The 16,917-nt window shown below is 42.9% G+C and overlaps 1 protein-coding gene across 8 annotated transcripts in view; it reads right to left on the bottom strand.

Annotated features, from left to right (window-relative positions):
* LYPD6 (LY6/PLAUR domain containing 6) overlaps positions 1 to 16,917 on the bottom strand; it is a 109,167-nt gene that overhangs the window by 60,678 nt on the left and 31,572 nt on the right. Inside the window, exon 1 of one of the 8 annotated variants that reach the window (XM_057745636.1) lies at positions 8,018 to 9,564. The exons of the other annotated variants lie outside the window; for them this stretch is intronic. The gene's annotated coding sequence lies outside the window, so the exon portion shown is untranslated. Of the gene's footprint in view, positions 1 to 8,017; positions 9,565 to 16,917 lie in introns of those variants that run through there. 8 annotated transcript variants of the gene reach the window in all.

Here is a 16,917-nt window from a genome sequence, read left to right as displayed (position 1 = left end):
AGGAAGCTGTACCAGGTTAATCCCATAGCTTTGTGTATCATGGTTCATTATAAGTATGGATTCACCCTGTCCTCTATTTCACAGAAATTCACTCAAACTTTTAATCCCATTTGTCTTTGCATACCAGCGTTAGAAAAAAATAAGGTGAGAGAGAGGTAGTTCAACATATTTATTTAAATAAAATTGAAGTCATTATTTAGGAACATTTAGAAGAAATAGAGCATTTCAATTTTACTCTTTTCCCTATTTTCCCCTCCATCCTTTCTCTATACTATAGTGGAATGTGGTAGAGAGAATTTTTTCTACATTCCCATTGCCTTTTTTGTGGCTAACAGGACCCTGTGTCAAGTGGAAAGGCCATCCCAAGTAGTTTAGGGAATTTTAATTCTCCCAACACCTGTAAAAGGGGTGGCATCTGACCCAGACCTAAATAAAATACACATCCCCTTAGCTACAAAGACTGGTTCAGGAACAGGCATGCAGTCAACCAAAGCCAACCAGAGAACTCCCAGCCAACCAGCACTTCCACCCCAAAGCTGCTCCTCCTATATTGCTTCAGGATATATATATCTGAAGAATTCAGCGGCCATCTTTGTTAACATGTAAAGAAAGTCTCCTAAGAATCAAACCAGGGACTTCCTAGCTGGCACAGCGGTTAAGAATCTGCCTGCCAATGCAGGGGACATGGGTTCAATCCCTGCTCCAGGAAGATCCCTCATGCCGCAGAGCAACTAAGCCCCTGCGCCACAACTACTGAGCCTGCGCTCTGGAGGCCGTGAGCCACAACTGTTGAGCCTGTGTGCCACAACCACTGAAGCCCGTGCACCTAGAGCCTGTGCTCCTCAACAAGAGAAGCCACCACAATGAGGAGCCCATGCACCACAACGAAGAGCAGCTCCCACTCACTACAACTAGAGAAAGCCCACGTGCAGCAGCAAAGACCCAATGCAGCCAATAAATAAATAAATAAATTTATAAAATAATAAACAAATAAAAGAATCAAGCCAATTCGTATAAAAGAGGTGCTAAAAGAGAATCAAGAGGGAGAAGGACACAGAGAACTGCAGAAAGGACAGAGAGACAGAGAGTGCCCTGATGATACCACTTTAACCCTAGATTCTACTGTACCTGAAGCCAGTACACCCCTCACACCTCCCACTTACATTTTTTTAAAAATCCTCTTTTGGCATACATACTTTAAGTTAAGTTCAGCTATTTATAACTGAACACTTTCCAAGACGAAAATATGGACGTGTGATTTCCAACCTCAAATCCTTCAATGCTCCCTATCAAATACTCAGAAGGAATTCAAACTCCTTAGCCTAGCACCAGGGCCATCTGCACTCTAGGCCCCACCTTCCATTCGTCAAGTGTGGCTGACGAATGAGGCTTGATTTTGTGCACTACACGCAAAGATGACCCAGAAGATCCTCCAAGTCTTGATAAAAGGCATCTTCCCATTTTCTCAACTTATTCCATTATTTATATTCATGGCTCCCTCTACCTTCTCTCAGCTACCTCCTACTGCCTGTCCTGTTCTCCCTGCTGACAGTGACTCACCCTCATTATCTGCCCAGTGCATGTTCGTCCTTCTGTCTCAGCCCAAGAAGGTGCCCCCTTGAGAACTCTTCCCATCTTTCCCTGCTGAGTTGATCACTTCTCCCCAGCTTCCTTAACACCACTCTCAGAGCGTTCAGCACTGTAGCCACTGTCCGCAAGCCTGCCTCCACACCCACCAGCAGCCCCTCCAGCCTGCAACCTCTCCTGTCTACCTTTGCATCACCAGCATCTGACACAGTGCCTCCCACGTAGTAAATCTTATGTGAACATTTATTACATCCATGAAAGAACCAGTCAGTGAAATGAACTTACAATGGTTAGTACTATTTGAATAAGGGGCAAGGTGTGAAAGGGAATGGAATTAGATGCCAGTGTGCTTCCTTCCACCTGCAATCCAACCAAGGACCTCGATTACTCAGTATGATTTGGCCTGAGGGAGAAGCATGAGGAGGAGTGAATTTATAGAATTAGAAGTATTAAAACATTTCCTACCCTCTCCTCATATCCACACTCAATCTCAGTATCTGCCCTTGATTCTATTCATTTCGAAGAAACGTTTTGTTCAGATGTTCATATAGGAACTGAGAATTAATACAATAGTCTCAAACTAAAGAAGCAGGTGGCTTTCCGGAAGAGCACCGCCATGTGGCTGGAGGGGCAGTGTTGCTGTCAAGCTGGGTGCGCCAAGGCTTTTCCATCTGTTCTCATGCATTACCATGCAGTCCCTAGCCTTTCCAGAAACACGGTCCTGCGGTTATGATGGGGTTGGGGGCAGGGCGCTATGTCTTCATAACTGGGAAGCAGGACGGCTGGTGGACAAGCCTTGATTTTGTGCACTTCATTCAGAAGTGACCGGAAGACACTCGGAATCGTGAATAAGACACATCTTCCTACGTTCTCAATTTATTTCACTGTTTGTACTCAACAGGTAGCTAATGTCATGAGGACTGCACGCAGCCACCAGCTGCTTGGCGGCAAGATGCCATACAGAGCGGGGGCGTTAGTTTGGGTCTAGCAGAACACCCCTCTCGGTGCTGACTAGAGGGCAGCTTACATCCTTCCCCTCCCTTTTCAGAAATTCCATGAGTCTTCAGATTTGTTATAAAATGTCTACTTTCTGAGTCGTAGCTCTTTGCCAAAAGAGAAGGCGTGGTTCTTGGCTGCTGGTATCCTCCTGCACTAACTGCCTCCTTCCTGTCAGCAGGTTGCAATATGTCTGTAAGCAAGACCCGTTAGTTTCCACCTGGGAAGCAGGCATCTGGGTCCCACCTCTGAGTCTGATAATAAAGGACCCGTTTCCACACTCATTGCCGAAGGCTATGTGTTGCAATCCAGCTTCTTTTGGAGAAGAGTTTCTTGCAGCTGAAGGCACAAGGATGAGATCAATGCGAAGCAGAAAATCTGGACCCTCCATGTCAATAAGCATTATTAAAACTTAAAGCGCAGGGTAGATGAGAAATCTGAAAATCACCTTACAAAGAGGGGGAAATTCCTAAGCAGCCGTAATGGAAACAAAGACACTCTAAATCTCAGTGCAACAGGAAGCACAACCTCCTACCCTGCCATTACTGTTCTGAAGACTTGCCTTTCCTTATAATTATAACTAAGTTCAGGTTTGTCTTCATTCTTCAAGAAGGGGCAACTTCCCCTACATGCTATTTATCTTTTTATGAAAGATTCAAAAGGTTAAAATAGATGGCCTAGGTTTTAAGGACATATTTCATTTTGGAAAATATAGGCAATTATAATGGTTAATGACAGGTTTAGGGGAAAATTCTTGATCTTTTGCCAAGACGTATTCATTGAGCCACACCGGGGGAACAGTGGTTTGGGGAACAGTGGCAACGTTCTAGACCCAAGTGCTGCCTTAATTGTCCCGCCCCACTCTTCAAAGCAGGTGGTTCTCCTGTTCTCTCTCTCTCCCTCTCCCCTCGCCCCCTCTGTATATTTGTGTACTTTTTTTAAGTGCCAGAGAAAAATCAATCCTTTTTCCCCTCCCCTTTCCCAAAGCGCTTCTGTTCTGGAAACGCAAAGACAAACAAGGTTTGATTTCTCTGTCTGATAATCATGGGAAAGGAAAAATTCTAGTATCTGTAAAGAACCAGTCTAATTGTTTTCACTGAATTCACTGGTCATTTCAGTCCAAGAAAATAAGTCTCCCCAACTGTCTGGCTGAGAAGACCAGTTAAATCCCTAAATGCTTAACCAAAAGGTCACCAAGGTAGCCCTACAGAGACAGGACGGATATTAGGACTCTCTTGCTAGTTATCCAAATGGCCCATTCCTTCTGCACAACAGTGCTTATCTCTGACTAATACTGTTAACCTCAGATAAATCCAATATGTCCTTGCTGGGTTTGTCCTCTTGGGGGCTTAGTGAAAGCAACGTGCCTTTCAGATGCTTCTGCTTTGAGTGTTGCCCGCAGGGCCTGTGAGATTGGGGGGCTGAGTTTGTGCGCAGTGAACGAAACAAAGCACTTATGGATACTCATCCTCACTTACTCACACTCGTCCACCTAGAACTTCAGGAGCTGGCCTTTGGGCAAAAGAGGGCTCAAAAGAGAAGCAAAGGAGAGAGAGAGAAATGAGAGGATGGGTCCCAGGAAGCCACGGGAAGGTGGAGGGATGCCGTATTCGCACCTGGACAGAGCCTTGTCAGGAGTGAGGGAAGCCCCATTGCCTAGTCACAGAGAGCCACAGTGACACCTCAAAACAGGCTGTTCGGTTTGTGCTGCAATTTCCTCTCCGGTGCCAGTTGCAAGGCCAACATCGACGCCCAACTGTGGCGAGAACCATGGCACGTGGAATGTTTCCCTGACAGTGCCCGTGACTGGGACCAGTGCTGGGCTTTTACACAGGAACAAAGCAGATGGTGGAGATTTCATGCTCGGCCATAGAGGACCTGGAGGAGATACGTCCGCGGCTAGTGCTTTCTCAATTCTCATGACAGCAAACACAGCCATCCCAAATTTCCTATAGAGGATGCCATTGTGAATTTTCTATGGTCATGGGCAAATGTCCAGGAGTTTGTGATCGGGATCTTCTGTCTTCAGTTTATGTCATAATCTTATGTCAACACATAAAATTGGATCCTATATATTTTTTGCCAAATGCCTTAGTAAATAAAATATAAACATCTTATAACTGAGGCACTGTCAATAATGAAAACTCCAGCGTGGATGCTTAGGTTGATTAGTTCACACATTCAGTCAGTCGACAAATATTTAATGGGTTTCCACCGTGTGCTAGGAACTGCGGAGGGAATACAAGTAGGAATAAGACATAGTCCTCACCCCTGAGAAGCTCACAGGGTAGAGGAAAGGAGAATCTAATGTGATGTTTGCTCCCACATGGATTTTTCGCAGAGTACTATTAGACCATAAAGAAGATTCAGTGACTGTCTATGGAAGTTGGGGAAGGATTCACAAAAGAAATGGCACTTAATTTGGATCCTTTAAGGATGAATACCTGCTTTATAAGTGGAGAAAGAAGTGTGGGTCATACTAAGCACAACTCAGTTTTATCATCTACTGGCCTATGTCATCAGTTTCTAGAAAATCATCACCCCTGTTATCTAAAAGCAAATGCATCCGTGGTTTAATTTGAAAAGTTGTACATTTGCTCAAAGCAGACTGAGTTCATTGTAATGTACCAGGCTGATTCCTTTCTATGGTATTTACACAGTTCGTGGAAGGCTTTGACCCATAATGACTGAGTAAGAATACTGTTTCTCTCCTTCAGGTTTCCATGTACTGTTTCTTTTGGTCATCTGTTATTTGGGGTCTCTTTAAACTGAACTGACTTTAATCTCTGGACTGTACATGTGGCAACACACATGATCGTCAAATCTCTTTGATGTTAAACTAACAGATGTCGAGTTTAATTTCGTGGTACTTTGATAAAAGGATTAACGGGAGGCTCATGAAAGCAATCAGCTTACCTGAAAAGCTGAATTTTAACAACACTCAACGAGGCCAAAGATGTGGTTAAGCTCAGCCTAGTAAGAAATGAGCATATTACAAAATGAGCACTCATGCTGGATAGGTTTTGACCCAAAACATATTGACTGACCTATTAAAACTTGAGGCATCATTCAAGGTGAGTCTGCTGGTCCAGAAAACATTTAATATTTTCACATATTTAAAAAACACTTACTGGGCTTGGGATAACAAAAAAGTTCTGGTAGTAGAATAGTAGTGATGGCTGCATGATGCTGTGGATATAATTAATGCCACTGAAATGTACACACTTTGAAATGGTCAGTGTTGTGTATTTTCACCACAATAAAGAACACCCCCAAAAGCACGTACTGGGAAATTTTCTTTATAAACTAGATACTGACATTCAAAGTCTTTTATTCTTGCCATCTTCCTTGGAGAATATTTTAAGAGATCATCAAAAGACTCTCTTGCTAATAGACTCATTTTAACTAAAAGCCTATTGCCTTGTATCCAGGCAAAACCAATATGTAAAGTACTAACAAAATAAGAAAACCTAGTCTATCTGAAAGAATTCCAGAGGAGGTCAGTCCACAATATTCTCATAACTTTCTCTTAAAGTAATGAAGTAACAGCATTATAACAGGTTATCAATTTGAATCTTTGCTACTCTTCTATAGACATTCTGAAATTATTTCAAGTCAATACATAGTTTTTATGTCTGACTAATATTTGTGCATAGTTAACTTGTTCTGCCACTAACTAAATCTTACACAACATTGAATCACGCTGTTGAAAGATTTAGAAACTCCAGTCACTTGTGGTATAGTCAGTAACACTGAACTGAGATGCTGACTGATGTCAATGTGAGTTTCACAAATACGATTTGGTGCCGCAGACCCAGGTCTAAAAGACGGCAAAAAGAAGGTGGAGCGAACATTCAGAAGGTGGAGGATGCCGAAGAGTTTGTTTTAAAGAGGCAGCATCTTGAGGAGGAGATGTACGACAGATGTCGAAATTGATTAAACCACTTCTAATACAACAGGAAGATAATCCATTCTACCTTAGAAATTCTAATCATACCGAAGGGAAAAGGAGAGATCTTTTACCCTAGTATTACTTAGGCATACGGCACAATTAGCATCATATGAGATATGACTGCAGAGTAAGAAGAATAATTTCATATTTCATCCCTATTTATAACAATACTTTGCACTTAAGGAAATTATAATTTCCTGTGTTAACAAAAGTATTTCTAAAAATGTATTTATGATCTGGAAAGCAACCAGAATTTCCATTAACAAGGCTATGTTTTTCCTATTATATGGCTAAGTACATTTCATTTTTAAGTTCTGCAAGGATTTTCTCACCATTAAACTTGCTATATTTGGACAATGGCTGAAGATGATGAAACTCGGCCTTTAATAGGAATGGACGAAAACTAATTTAATCTTTTCTCTCTAGGACTATTCAGAGCAATAAGACAAAGGAGGATAAATACAGATCCTGTGAAGTAGTTTCATACCTGGAAATCACTAATTAACACTCATTAAAAAAGAGAAGCTTAATAGAGGAAAAGAATTCTAAACTGCAATTCAGGAGATGTGGATTGAGTCCCACACTTTGGCTTTAAGCTGTGTGATTTTAGCACACGCAACTCTCTCTGCCACCCACAGGGTCGCTGGAATGATCAGCATGTGAGAACACCTGGTAAATGGAGCAGCACTGACAAATGTGCATTGATACTGATAACAAAAACGACCACCAGCATTAGAAATCAACCCGCAGTATTAGACCTTAGTCCACTGCTGCTCTTATTCTTCTGGATGACAACGTTATACTTTCCTTCTCTTTCTCTTCAAACATCTACCATTCTCTACCCTGGCGTCACTCTCTGTTGATGGCCTGGTTTCTCACCTCACTGAGAAATCTGAAGGAATCAGAAAAGAGCTTCCCCACGCCCTCACCACCACCTCCATCCACTGCCAGAATCTGTGCCCCAACACGTAGCCTCCTGTTACAGGGATGAAATGTCCCTCTTCCGAAAACAGGGCACCCTCTCCAGCAGGTGCTATCTCTTCCCATCCGCTCAGCATCAACATTTTAGCAGTTCTCCCCTCTACATCATTCATTGTTTATTCTCCACCAGATCAGTACTAGAAGCAAACTAACCTTCTGCTGTTTTATGCCTCAAAAACCAAAGACAGGGGGAAGGAGAGGGATGGACTGGGAGTTTTGGGTTGGTAGATGCAAACGATTACATTTAGAATGGATAAACAACAAGATTCTATTGTACAGCACAGGAAACTATATTCAATATTCTGTGATAAACCATAATGGAAAAGAATATAAGTAAAGAATGTATATACGTGTATAACTGAGTCACTTTGCTGTACAGCAGAGATTGGCAAAACATTGTAAATCAACTATACTTCAATTTAAAAAAAGGTAAAACCAATAGCAAACAAAACACAACAAAACAGAGCCCTCTAGACTCCAGTTTCGCTGTGAACTACCAACCTATTATTTTCTTTCTTTTGCAGCAAAACTCTTCAAGAGTCATTCATTTATCCTTGTCTCCAGTTCCTTTCCTTCCATTATGTTTTCAACTCCAACCAAAGAAGCATTTGCCCCATTGTTCCACTGACACAGTTCCCATCAGGGCCACCAGTGATCTCCAGGGTGCTGAATCCAATGGTCAGTTTTCAGTTGGCATCTTACTTGACCAATTCTCAGCATTTGACACAACACATCACATCTTCCTCATAACCCTTCTTTACTGGGCTGCTGGGACACCTCTTTGTCCTGGTTTTCTTTCTTTCTTTTTTACTGGTTGCTCACTTTCCTTTGCTGTTTCCTCCTCATGTCCCAGTCTCAGGATACTGAGTGTCCCAAAGGTCAGCCATTAAACCTCTTCTCTTTTCTAATACTCTTTTATCCCTTGGTGATCTCTTCCAGACAGATGGCTTTAAATACCATCTATAGGCTCAGGACTTAAAACTAGACATTTTCAGCCAAGATCTCTCCACTGAGCTGCATACCTCTGTATTCAGCTACCTACTTAACATTTCCTGCCGGAAGTCTAATGTACATAGAAAACTTAAAATGTCTAACACGGAACTACTGATCTGTCTTCAGGCCTTTGCTATACTCTCAGGGTGCCCAACACCTGCTAATGACAACTCCATCTATCCAGTCATTCAGGCAAAAACGCATACACAATCCTGCACTCCGCTCTTGGTCCCACCCTCACACCTTATCCATCTTCAAAATATACCTAGAGTCTGACCTCTTCTCAGCCCTCCCCTGACACCATCACCTCGTATCTGGAATGTAGCAACAGCCTCCCACCTGGTCTCCCTGCTTTCACCCTTGGCCCCTCCACAGTCTCTTCTCAGCAGAGCAGGCAGTGAGGCTTTTAAAAGACACAACAGTTAACGTCCCCCCTCTGCTTACAACCCTCCTATGACTCTCATTCAGAGCAAACTGCGGAGCTATTACAAACGCCTTTGAGACACAGTGTCGCCCAGGCCCCACTGCCTTTCTGATCTTCCTCCTACCACTCTCACTTCATTACTCCACCACTTACTATTTTTCCTACTTGCTAACAAGCTTCTGCCTCGGGGCATTTGCTCTTGCTGCTAAAGTGACCGCTTAAAAACAAGGGAACTAAAATGAAACGCCAGGACAAGTACTATTATTAAAAGTTTGCTCGAATATGCTCCCTTGATTCTTACTGTGAATTAGACACAGCTAGGACAGCCATTCCCAAGAATGAGTACAACTAGGCATCACCAGCTTTAGAAAGTGCCTAGAAAGAAGAAGAGAGAAAATGTAGATACGAACTGTGTCTTACTGGACCCCCAAGGCCTGGTGCCTGGGGACACTTAGTGCGTGTGTGATGAGTGAATGCAGAGGCCGAGGGAGGCTCCAGGGCAAAAATAACGACAAAGCCAGCAAACAAAGACTGATGAGGCGAAGACTGGACAGACCAGAGGGACCCTAACATAGTTTCCCCTGCTTTGCTGCTCTACTCTCATATTGCTGGGCCTGTGAGAGCCACTCTGCCTTCAAAAGGTTACAGCCCACATCTGGGAGAAGTGCTCTTGCCTCATGCAGCATCCCTTAAAGTCTGATAAAGCAGCTCCTGTGCACAGTGCCCACTGCAACCCAGGATTTGTTCAGCAATTGTGGTTTTCTCAGGTCATTAAGCAAAGCAGGCAGATTCCTGCATGGTCTCCTTGCACCCAGACCCAAGGGATCACATGATTCAGCACATTTTCCAAAAAAGGAAGAAAGAAAAGAAAGTAAATAAGTCATCTACTTTGCTACAGAAAAATCACTTGCCTAATTCAAAGTAGAACAGACTTCATCTTTCTTGTTAGACAAAGTTCTAAACCAGGGGCCATCAATTTTCTCAGCAGCAGTGGTCTGAAACCCAGTTAAGACAGTGGAATCCTGCAGTGGATGGCTCATATATGCGTAACCATGTCCAGTAGAAATCTGATTTAATGCCATCTCCTGACACCGTGTGACAAAGTTGATAGGAAGGCACGGTGTCTGGATACTGCGCCGTGGACATTTTAAATAAAACCAAGAGAGAAGAACGCACAAGCTTTGGACTGTGCTATGTTTAATTAGACACATTTAGTCACTGCTGCACCTATCAAGTCAGATTCCAAATGAGGGGACAGTAGCAGCGGTTATACGGGGGCTCTGCTATCAGTTCTAAGGATTTCAAATCTCAGTTCTGCTCCTTATGAGCTATGTGGTTTTGGATGAATCTGCTTATCCCAAATGAGATATTGCATACAAAGCTGGCAGGAGCAAGGGTAAACACCTAGTAACATATTATAATTAGACCTTTTACACATGCAGGCATCTAATGATAATACATCCTTACATTACATTTAAACAATACAATTAAATGCAATTAATTAGTAAATTAAATTAATTTTCATAACATCCCTGCCACGGAGTCATTATGGTAGCTTTTTACAGATAGGGGTTCAGGTCCACCTGACTCAAGTCCTGATCCTTTAAACATTCCTCCATGGGTTTTCCAGATTAGAAGGGCCCGACCTGGACAGAGGCCATGAAGAAAAAAGTACTAGGATCGGTGCGTTGGTGAGGGGTGGGGGTGGGGCGGGCGGTGACGGCCCACCATCTCTATGTATATTGATGGTATTCAGGTGAAATTGGGAGCAAACAAAGAGACTGCATACTGCGAGTTAGCAGCCAGGAAGCTCTTCAATATTGCCAAGTTAGAGCTGTTTCTTTTGTACCGGTTTTGGACTGCAAATCTGGACAATTTATCTGTAGGGCTGTTTTCCCAAGGCCTTCAAAACAGAGCCAGGGCAAACCACACAGCCCAGACAGACTTCAACCTCAGCTTCTGTTGTTTCAGCCCCGAGGTGCTTTCCATGCCAGCAGGCAGCCCTTTTCTGTTTTGGCAGCTCCATCCCGGGCCACGTTTGTTTAGGTGTGTTCACGATCTCCAGTTCAGCTGCCTCCTCTCTCTCGGGCTACGATAACACTTGGCTTATGTACTAAGCAAATGCTGCAATTGTAATTTTGCAGTGGTAGCGTTTTTGGAACCAGATGCTCAATTCTGTATGCTTTGCCTATTTATGGCATTGTTCTCATTAGTAATATCCTGCATAATTCTCTCACATCTCAGCCCCAGGACTTCCCTGCATTCAGCCACTTTCTCTTGTTGGAATCCCCCCTTCTACCTGTCAAACCCAAATCCTCTCCTCTGCAATAATAATAATAGTAATAATAACAATAACAATAGCAATAATGGTAACAAAATGATCCCCTGTGGCACTCGGGAAGGACTTTCAAATGTCTTGGTATCAATTGTAGCAAAGGGTCAGCAAGAAAGCATGGTGGAAGAGGAGGAAAATAAGACTACACCAAGAGCAGACAGCAGCAGGCCCCCGCTTTCCTGACTCTAAGTAGAAAAGGTACGGCCTAAATCTCCTTTGAGACTGGTGAGACCCCAGGGTCACAGAACACGCATACATTTTCTGGGCTTTATTTTCATCATGCCAAGACGGAGAGCAGGGTCACGTCTTTAGCATGTGATCAAAAACCAGTAGGCATCATTCTCGTCATCAACAAGCCTTCAGAGGACAAGAAACCACTCACTCAAGTTTCTCCCCACTCATACCCACAGCTACCTCCAACAGCCCCATGACTCAGCCTCACCAAGTCTCAGAACACTTTAGTCTGAAACCACCTGTATGCCAACAAATCACAGTGCCATATACCTGAGAACTTACTTACAAGGTTCTTTCACGCTAATGAGAAATCCTCAAGAAATCAAGGCAAATCCTGTTTTGGCCACCTGCAAAATAAATTCACACACACTCCGCCACCATCTAAGAAAGATGTGCTAAAGATGCTAATCTAAAGTAAACCCTGAGATCTGCGAACCAGCTCTTCCGATGTGTTATAGACACACCCCCAAGTCTCCCTAGATTCTTTTTTTTGTTTTTAACTTTTTTTGTGGTTGTTTGGTTGTTTGGTTTTGTTTGTTTGTTTGTTTGTATGTATTTAATTGGCTGTGTTGCGTCTTTTTTTTGCTGTGCACCGGCCCTCTTTGGTTGCGCTGAGTGGAGGCTGCTCTTTGTTGTGGTGCATGGGCTCCTCATTGCCGTGACTTCTCTTGTTGCAGAGCACGGGCTCTAGGCGCGTGGGCTTCGGTAGTTGCAGCACATGGGCTCAACAGTTGTGGCTCACAGGCTCTAAAGCGCAGGCTCAATAGTTGTGGCGCACGGGCTTTGTTGCTCCGTGGCATGTGGGATCTTCCTGGAGCAGGGATCGAACCTGTGTCCCCTGCATTGGCAGGCAGATTCTTAACCACTGAGCCACGTAGGAAGCCCCCTCTCTAGATTCTTGAAGACTCACGTTCACCTGGACCAAGCTGGACATCCAACCTCCCCTGAAACCCTGGCAAAGTTCCAGAACCAATTAAGCTCCTTAGTACCTTCTCTCCTTGGTCATCCCAGCACATGTGAAAAAGAAAAAACAAATATACATAATTTTTATATAATATAATATATAATGTTATATATTGCATAAAATATTATTATATATTAGATAATATAAAATTAAAATATTAAAATATATAATAAAATTACATAACATATAATTATATATGTAATTTTTCTTTTTTAATTAGTAGAATCTTTTTTATTCAGAAAAACAAAAACCCACAAAGAAACAAAAAAGTTTTCCAACCACACACAGGATAGGGGAAGGTGTCTGTCCATTCAGCTCAGCCCTCAGCCCATGTGGTTTTGGCAGCAACAAGGGATGTGGAAAGAGTAATGGACCCCAAAATAAAAATGGTATATATGTGTATATGGAAAGGAGACGGGTAAAAAAATAGTGGGGAGTGGAGGGAGGGATATATATATATATAAAATATTTTATAAATATGACTATGCTGTAAAATCAAATTTCATCCTAAAAGCATAAACCACTTATAGTTAAAGTCTAATATGTGCCACCTTCCCATTAAGCAGGATGTCAAGGCTCTCCCCCTTGATATAAGTATATAAAGAACCTCACTATACTTTTGACCTTGCAATTCTCAGCAGAACCTCCTAAGTAGAATAAGAATATGAAATTTAATACAGATCATTTCTCTTAAGAACCTGAAACTCAGAAAGAAAGTAAGAAAGGAGATTGCAGGGGCAGGTTTTCTATTCAGAGTAATATTATTCAACATTTAATATCCCTTGGGCAACCACAACTTTCTGGGCTCTAGGTAGTACTCAAATCGTTGCCTTCATTCCCAGAATTGTGGAACACTCAGGTCCAAGGCCTGTGTCACCACAACCCTCCAGGATGGAAGAGTCACACTTCTCCTCTGTACTTTTCAAAGTTATTGACCAAAGCAATACGATGCATCATATTCACAAAATTCTTCCTACACTGAAGAACCGGGCATAATTTTGAGATCTCCTCTCCTCTCCTCTCCTCTCCTCTCCTCTCCCTCTCTTCCTTCCTTCCTTCCTTCCTTCCTTCCTTTCTTTCCTTCCTTCCTTCTTTCCTTCCTTCTTTCTTTCTTATGTACTTCAGTCACCAAAACAGTATGTTTTGACTTTTGAAATAATGTGGCACGAGTACTGACTGGTTTCTTTCCTTTATCAGGATTTCTGTATTAAGTTTAAGAAAAGATGCTGGTCATTTTCGCCTAGAGGGATACTTAGCCTCAACATCAGCTGGAGAAATTCTAAATGTCCCAAGAAAACTCACTCAAGACTGTCCTTTAAAGCAACACGACTCAAGTATCATGCAGTTCATTTCTGTGCGGGGGCCAGGAATGGACTGTGAAAATAATCTCTTCAAAAATCCTGAGTGGACTCCAAAATAATTACCCACAGCATTTTCTAAATTCAATTTCTTTAACGAAAACCACTAATAAATTGGGACCCAATTAATCCCTTTACATTGTGCTCTAGAATTAAACTTTAAATGTCATAACACAATTAAATATTATATAAAGGATGGATATTTTGAATACACAGCTAAAGCAGTAAACGTCCTGCAGGGAAAAAACAGATCTGTCTTTGCGGTGGCCTCTGTCACCACCCTTCCACATAAGCCATTCTTGGTGATGTGAGCATGGCCTCCATGCTGCCAAAGCCAACTGAGGATTTCAATCCTCCACTCACCTGGCTTGCAACAGCATCCACCACAGCTGACCATGCCCTGCTTCTAGGAGCACTGTTCCCTCACTAGGGCATCGCGCAGTCTCCTTGCTGTCCTTCTGCCTGTCTTTTTAGCTTTGGTTTCTGACTCCTCCCCTACCTGACCTCTAAATGCAGCAGTTGCCCAGGGCGGAGTCTCAGAATCTCCTTTCTTCAACTCTATGCATTTGCCCAAAGTGATCTCATGCATTCCCATTGCTTTAAATACCACACAAGCAACTCATGAATTTATAACTTCAGCCCAGACCTATTTACTGGCTCCAGACTCATTTACTTAATTACCTACTTGTCATCTCTAAGGCTGGCTCACAGGCATCTGAGACTTAACCTGTCTCCAGCTGAATTCTTGAACTCTAGGCAACGGCCCCTCCACCTACACTATCATCCTGGACTCTTGGGAGACATCCTCAATACCTCCCCACCCATCCCCCACCCCCTTCCCTCCCCACCACGTCTGATCCAAGTGTCCACTGTCTCCTGCTGGACCATTGCCCCAGCCTCCCAAGCCATTGTCGCTGCTTTCACTCTTTCACCCCCTCCTTTCTCCAGCAACAACCAGAGAGAGTTCTTCAAAGTACAAATCTCATCACATTACTCCCAACGCAATCTCAAAACCTTCCAAAGGCTGTGAGAATCTTTAACAAAGTCTATGAGCTTGGAGATTGACGGCATACACTCTTAGATGGGAATATTTTTTCTTTTTCACTGACGTACAGCTCCGTGAATTTGTATATATGTATGTCCCTGTGTAACTCCCACCAGAGCAAGATAGAGACCATTTCCCATATTGCAGAAAGCTCATCCTCTGCTCTGTCCCCACTCTTTCCAGAGGTAACCACTATTCTGGCCTTTACTACAATAGATTCTTTTTGCTTATTCTTGAACATCATATAAATTGACTTATAGAGATGAATTTTTTCTAAACTGTATCATACTCTTCACATACTCCTGCACATTAATGATTAGACCAGCTTTAAGACAATAACATCCTGGAGTCACCTGAAGTCAGGTGTTCAGATCCAGTGTCTCAAGTGCCCAAAAGAGCTTGTTAATTAACAAGTGAGAATGAAATCCACAAAGCACTCCAGATTAAGCTGTCCCCATGAATTGTCCCTAGGTATTTAAGACAACACATGGATTAATACCTCTAGTCACGGGCTTTGCGCCAATCTGGATAACTCATCTGCTAGGCAAATGCACTCAGAGTACTCTTTTGATTCAAACAGAGACTTCAAACTGACAAAAATGTGACAGCATGAGCAAAGTGTACAGTTACAATCTTAACAGAGGAGTGGGACTTTAACAGGCTTAAGGTCTTACCAGGAGAGCTGTGTTACAAGTATTAGGAATTAACGAGGATGAGTTGCGGTGGGGCAGCTTAAAGCTGGATAAGGCCTCCCCGTGCCCATTCCCCATTATAACTTTACCCTGGAGGAAGGCTATTACATCTCTATTTTCAAGGCATAATCCCTGATTTGTCCACTGTCCAGAATAAGGGCCAATTCCAATAAAGAGCCCAAGGAAGTCAAGCCCCTGGAATGCATCAGCCTCTCCTGAGACCTGAAATCCAAAGAGACACCTCCCTAGGATTTGTTATTTCTAAAGCCATTTTTGGGGAAGCAGAGTCCCAGGGACGTGCTTTTGCTCTCTCAATGGTCCAATAACCCTCCCCAGGATCAAGAAGAGAAATCCCAAACCTAAATTAGGATTGACTAGGAGTATTCTGAAGACTTACCAAAGTCTGGAAGAATTGACAAAACAAGTCTTATCAAGCATCTCTGCTACTAGAGTCTTGCACCTCTGTACCTTTTGGCACCTCAGTTAAACATGTGCTAAGTTGGTGAGGCCTGCTGAGGCTGGCTAAGTGGCAGGCATGGGTTTTGATGGCATGATTCCTGACGTATGCAAGGCATACAAAAAATGCTGGTGACTAATACCATGAAGGAATGACCAGCGAACACAGATTTGCTTCCTAAACACGAAAAAGAACTGCTCATTCTTCAGTTTGAAGTGTTGGGAGAGAAGGGGCAAGCAGAGGATAAGAAAGTCATGTGGACAAAATCACCATCATCCCATTTTCCTTTGAGGAACTAAACCAGAACATTCTTACAGAAGGGGAAAAAAAAAAAAATATATATATATATATATATATATATAAAATATATATCTTTAGAATTTGTAATGACATATAAGTCTGCTTTCTCTACATAAATCTCCCTTGAACCACTATGCGAGTAAATTTCAGTTAGCCTGGCTTAAGATACATGGAAAAACCTTCCAGATCCTCTGGTAAATGAAGCCATGGATGGGAGAGAAAGTCCCAGGCAGGGCCAGACATCCTTGGCTGTGTTCTTTAGCAGTGACTGCTGTGGAAATTCAGAGTAAACCCACCTAAGCCAGGATGTCAACCCCTTTCTTGTCCCCTCTGGCCTCAGTCCTGTACTAACTGAAAGCCAATCAACCAGAGTCAGATGCCTGAGATTGCTGCTATCGATAACGTCGTTAACAGACCAAAATTGCTGTTGTCGATATCATCCTTAGCGTACAAACTCAGGTTATTTCTCCACGGCAAGATGAGCCTACAGACCCCTGAGCCATGGACCACCTGGCCAGAGAATCATAAACCAGAGACATCCTGACTCGCGAAACCGCATTAAGAATTGTCACAGAAATGTCACAAGATGCGACTAATCC

The sequence above is a fragment of the Hippopotamus amphibius genome, chromosome 8 (genome assembly GCF_030028045.1).
Source record: "Hippopotamus amphibius kiboko isolate mHipAmp2 chromosome 8, mHipAmp2.hap2, whole genome shotgun sequence".
Lineage (NCBI taxonomy): Eukaryota > Metazoa > Chordata > Mammalia > Artiodactyla > Hippopotamidae > Hippopotamus > Hippopotamus amphibius.
The sequence above is the reverse complement of the archived record's forward strand: the minus strand, read 5'-3'. Positions and strand labels throughout refer to the sequence as shown.